General features: G+C 46.1%; 1 non-coding gene across 1 annotated transcript; it reads right to left on the bottom strand.

Annotated features, from left to right (window-relative positions):
* Nucleotides 1-1033: 1033 nt before the first annotated feature.
* Trnak-cuu (transfer RNA lysine (anticodon CUU)) lies at nucleotides 1034-1105 on the bottom strand. Its single transcript has one exon. It is a non-coding gene; the product is annotated as a tRNA-Lys (tRNA).
* Between the last annotated feature and the right edge of the window lie 4895 nt (nucleotides 1106-6000).

Here is a 6000-nt window from a genome sequence, read left to right as displayed (position 1 = left end):
TATGTTTCTTTTTCAGAACTGGAAAAAAACGAGCGTGACAACATTCGAACCTGTAATCATCAGATCCGAAGTACGACGCCTTATCCGTTAGGCCACATGGTCACTGACTACAAACTATGTCATGTATACGACTCATCTAGAAACGCTCACACCCCTGAGGATTTGTGTTTTCGTTCTACACAGCCGCTGCCCCTTGCTCTTTCCCACCCATTCGTTACATTCAACCTCTTACGAGACCGACCAAATATAGACTGAGAAACAAGACCACACACTTTGTGCATTCGGAATCGAAGGCAGGGCGTCCCTCGCCGCATTTGCTACGATAGCCATTTGCCACTTCTGCAGAAGCAGCGGCGGCGGCGACGACGACGACGACGACGACGACGACGACGACGACGACCGCGAGAGGCTCTGAAATATGTGAGAAATACATCTATAAAATGTAATTCAGACTGCCTCGTCCCACTTTATGCTGTACCGCTTTGGCAAATGCTTTATCTGTGCCATTCGCCTTAATCACATCTGAGAGTAATTCTTAAAAAAACGCCTGTCGCTAATTGTTCGTCATCACAGATACTGTTTGCTATACGGCCACGACGCGCAACTGATTTCCAAAATTCATCTTTCTCCTGTGAGGATGGAACTTCCGATGCCTGGTTCATTAGAGCAGTGCTCTACCACTGAGCTAAAGAGGCGCGGCCTAGTGGTACTTTTGGGTACTTCGTCCTTACGGTCGTCTGCATCATCAGACTGCAGCTGACAACACTTCATATTACCGGCTAATATTTGCAGCTATGGCGACACTTTACTGCTTGGCTACACATCTGACACGTAACCGATGTGCTCTCCAAACAACAACACTTGCATTTCAGAACATGTCTTCCACACATGTCTACAAAATCACCTTCACATTCAAATACAGTTTCCTTGTGACTGACAGAGACGTAGGCAAAGTTTAAAGTTGCTATTTCCATTACATCTCGTTAATCTGAAAAACGGTAATTTACATCTGCAGCGGAACAAAATTCCGTTCCGCTCAGCGTGTGGCTCGAACCCACGATCCTAGGATTAAGAGTCTGACGCTCTACCGACTGAGCTAGCCGGCTACCTCGTTGAATACCTGCCGGATAGAACGTCACACAGTACTCGTTTGGTTGGGTGGTCCCATACAGAAACTCTCCATGCTGCCTAATGTTTTCCTAACGTCACACTCGTCACGTACTTCACTTTTATGTCATAATCATTTCTGAGAGGTAAAGAAATTGCATGACAGCATGCAGAGCTAGTGGCGTACAAATTAACACACATACTTTATGTGACTCACAAGCCGAACGAGTTACTTTCTCGTCGTTGTTTTATATGTGCAAGTGCCAGTCAAAACTCGCGGTGTCGGCACTCTGCTGACCATTTCGCTAGTTAACACCGGTCTTGTTGTGTGTGTTTCAAGCTCAAGAGCATTTCCAAGCAAAAAATGGTCAACAGCAACCTTCAGGCGGTTTCGTACTGCTCAATTGCTACATTAAAACGGTATGTTTCTTTTTCAGAACTGGAAAAAAAAGGGCCGTGACAACATTCGAACCTGTAATCATCAGATCCGAAGTCCGACGCCTTATCCGTTAGGCCACATGGTCACTGACTACAAACTATGTCAATTATACGACTCATCTCGAAACGCTCACACCCCTGAGGATTTGTGTTTTCGTTCTACACAGCCGCTGCCCCTTGCTCTTTCCCACCCATTCGTTACATTCAACCTCTTACGAGACCGACCAAATATAAACTGAGAAACAAGACCACACACTTTGTGCATTCGGAATCCAAGGCAGGGCGTCCCTCGCCGCATTTGCTACGATGGCCATTTGCTACTTCTGCAGAAGCGGCGGTGGCGGCGACGACGACGACGACGACGACGACGACGACGACGACCGCGAGAGGCTCTGAGATATGTGAGAAATACATCTATAAAATGTAATTCAGACTGCCTCGTCCCACTTTATGCTGTTCCGCTTTGGCAAATGCTTTATCTGCGCCATTCGCCTTAATCACATCTGAGAGTAATTCTTAAAAAAACGCCTGTCGCTAATTGTTCGTCATCACAGATACTGTTTGCTATACGGCCACGACGCGCAACTGATTTCCAAAATTCATCTTTCTCCTGTGAGGATGGAAATTCCGATGCCTGGTTTATTAGAGCAGTGCTCTACCACTGAGCTAAAGAGGCGCGGCCTAGTGGTACTTTTGGGTACTTCGTCCTTACGGTCGTCTGCATCATCAGACTTCAGCTGACAACACTTCATATTACCGGCTAATATTTGCAGCTATGGCGACCCATTACTGCTTGGCTACACATCTGACACGTAACTGATGTGCTTTCCAAACAACAACACTTGCATTTCAGAACATGTCTTCCACACATGTCTACAAAATCACCTTCACATTCAAATACAGTTTCCTTGTGACTGACAGAGACGTAGGCAAAGTTTAAAGTTGCTATTTCCATTACATCTCGGTAATCAGAAAAACGGTAATTTACATCTTCAGCGGAACAAAATTACGTTCCGCCCAGCGTGTGGCTCGAACCCACGATCCTAGGATTAAGAGTCTGACGCTCTACCGACTGAGCTAGCCGGCTACCTCGTTGAATACCTGCCGGATAGCACGTCACACAGTACTCGTTTGGTTGGGTGGTCCCATACAGAATCTCTCCATGCTGCCTAATGTTTTCCTAACGTCACACTCGTCACGTACTTCACTTTTATGTCATAATCATTTCTGAGTGGTAAAGAAATTGCATGACAGCATGCAGAGCTAGTGGCGTCAAAATTAACACACATACTTTATGTGACTCAAAAGCCGAACGAGTTACTTTCCGTCGTTGTTTTAGATGTGCAAGTGCCAGTCAAAACTCGCGGTGTCGGCACACTGCTGACCATTTCGCTAGTTAACACCGGTCTTAATGTGTGTTTCAAGCTCAAGAGCATTTCCAAGCAAAAAATGGTCAACAGCAACATTCAGACGGTTTCGTACTGCTCAATTGCTACATTAAAACGGTATGTTTCTTTTTCAGAACTGGAAAAAAACGAGCGTGACAACATTCGAACCTGTAATCATCAGATCCGAAGTCCGACGCCTTATCCGTTAGGCCACATGGTCACTGACTACAAACTATGTCATGTATACGACTCATCTCGAAACGCTCACACCCCTGAGGATTTGTGTTTTCGTTCTACACAGCCGCTGCCCCTTGCTCTTTCCCACCCATTCGTTACATTCAACCTCTTACGAGACCGACCAAATATAGACTGAGAAACAAGACCACACACTTTGTGCATTCGGAATCGAAGGCAGGGCGTCCCTCGCCGCATTTGCTACGATAGCCATTTGCCACTTCTGCAGAAGCGGCGGCGGCGGCGGCGGCGACGACGACGACGACGACGACGACCGCGAGATGCTCTGAGATATGTGAGAAATACATCTATAAAATGTAATTCAGACTGCCTCGTCCCACTTTATGCTGTACCGCTTTGGCAAATGCTTTATCTGCGCCATTCGCCTTAATCACATCTGAGAGTAATTCTTAAAAAAACGCCTGTCGCCAATTGTTCGTCATCACAGATACTGTTTGCTATACGGCCACGACGCGCAACTGATTTCCAAAATTCATCTATCTCCTGTGAGGATGGAACTTCCGATGCCTGGTTTATTAGAGCAGTGCTCTACCACTGAGCTAAAGAGGCACGGCCTAGTGGTACTCTTGGATACTTCGTCCTTACGGTCGTCTGCATCATCAGACTTCAGCTGACAACACTTCATATTACCGGCTAATATTTGCAGCTATGGCGACCCTTTACTGCTTGGCTACACATCTGACACGTAACCGATGTGCTCTCCAAACAACAACACTTGCATTTCAGAACATGTCTTCCACACATGTCTACAAAATCACCTTCACATTCAAATACAGTTTCCTTGTGACTGACAGAGACGTAGGCAAAGTTTAAAGTTGCTATTTCCATTACATCTCGTTAATCAGAAAAACGGTAATTTACATCTGCAGCGGAACAAAATTCCGTTCCGCCCAGGGTGTGGCTCGAACCCACGACCCTAGGATTAAGAGTCTGACGGTCTACCGTCTGAGCTAGCCGGCTACCTCGTCGAATACCTGCCGGATAGCACGTCACACAGTACTCGTTTGGGTTGGGTGGTCCCATACAGAATCTCTCCATGCTGCCTAATGTTTTCCTAACTTCACACTCGTCACGTACTTCACTTTTATGTCATAATCATATCTGAGAGGTAAAGAAATTGCATGACAGCATGCAGAGCTAGTGGCGTCAAAATTAACACACATACTTTATGTGACTCAAAAGCCGAACGAGTTACTTTCCGACGTTGTTTTAGATGTGCAAGTGCCAGTCAAAACTCGCGGTGTCGGCACTCTGCCGACCATTTCGCTAGTTAACACCGGTCTTGTTGTGTGTGTTTCAAGCTCAAGAGCATTTCCAAGCAAAAAATAGTCAACAGCAACCTTCAGACGGTTTCGTACTGCTCAATTGCTACATTAAAACGGTATGTTTCTTTTTCAGAACTGGAAAAAAAAGGGCCGTGACAACATTCGAACCTGTGATCATCAGATCCGAAGTCCGACGCCTTATCCATTAGGCCACATGGTCACTGACGACCAGCTATGTCATGTATACGACTCATCTCGAAACGCTCACACCCCTGAGGATTTGTGTTTTCGTTCTACACAGCCGCTGCCCCTTGCTCTTTCCCACCCATTCGTTACATTCAACCTCTTACGAGACCGACCAAATATAAACTGAGAAACAAGACCACACACTTTGTGCATTCGGAATCCAAGGCAGGGCGTCCCTCGCCGCATTTGCTACGATACCATTTGCTACTTCTGCAGAAGCGGCGGTGGCGACGACGACGACGACGACGACCGCGAGAGGCTCTGAGATATGTGAGAAATACATCTATAAAATGTAATTCAGACTGCCTCGTCCCACTTTATGCTGTACCGCTTTGGCAAATGCTTTATCTGCGCCATTCGCCTTAATCACATCTGAGAGTAATTCTTAAAAAAACGCCTGTCGCTAATTGTTCGTCATCACAGATACTGTTTGCTATACGGCCACGACGCGCAACTGATTTCCAAAATTCATCTTTCTCCTGTGAGGATGGAACTTCCGATGCCTGGTTTATTAGAGCAGTGCTCTACCACTGAGCTAAAGAGGCGCGGCCTAGTGGTACTTCTGGGTACTTCGTCCTTACGGTCGTCTGCATCATCAGACTTCAGCTGACAACACTTCATATTACCGGCTAATATTTGCAGCTATGGCGACCCATTACTGCTTGGCTACACATCTGACACGTAACCGATGTGCTTTCCAAACAACAACACTTGCATTTCAGAACATGTCTTCCACACATGTCTACAAAATCACCTTCACATTCAAATACAGTTTTCTTGTGACTGACAGAGACGTAGGCAAAGTTTAAAGTTGCTATTTCCATTACATCTCGTTAATCTGAAAAACGGTAATTTACATCTGCAGCGGAACAAAATTCCGTTCCGCCCAGCGTGTGGCTCGAACCCACGATCCTAGGATTAAGAGTCTGACGCTCTACCGACTGAGCTAGCCGGCTACCTCGTTGAATACCTTCCGGAAGGAACGTCACACAGTACTCGTTTGGTTGGGTGGTCCCATACAGAAACTCTCCGTGCTGCCTAATGTTTTCCTAACGTCACACTCGTCACGTACTTCACTTTTATGTCATAATCATTTCTGAGAGGTAAAGAAATTGCATGACAGCATGCAGAGCAAGTGGCGTACAAATTAACACACATACTTTATGTGACTCAAAAGCCGAACGAGTTACTTTCTCGTCGTTGTTTTAGATGTGCAAGTGCCAGTCAAAACTCGCGGTGTCGGCACTCTGCTGACCATTTCGCTAGTTAACACCGGTCTTGTTATGTGTGTTTCAAGCTCA

Source organism: Schistocerca gregaria, unplaced genomic scaffold (genome assembly GCF_023897955.1).
Source record: "Schistocerca gregaria isolate iqSchGreg1 unplaced genomic scaffold, iqSchGreg1.2 ptg000178l, whole genome shotgun sequence".
Taxonomy (NCBI): domain Eukaryota; kingdom Metazoa; phylum Arthropoda; class Insecta; order Orthoptera; family Acrididae; genus Schistocerca; species Schistocerca gregaria.
The sequence above is the reverse complement of the archived record's forward strand: the minus strand, read 5'-3'. Positions and strand labels throughout refer to the sequence as shown.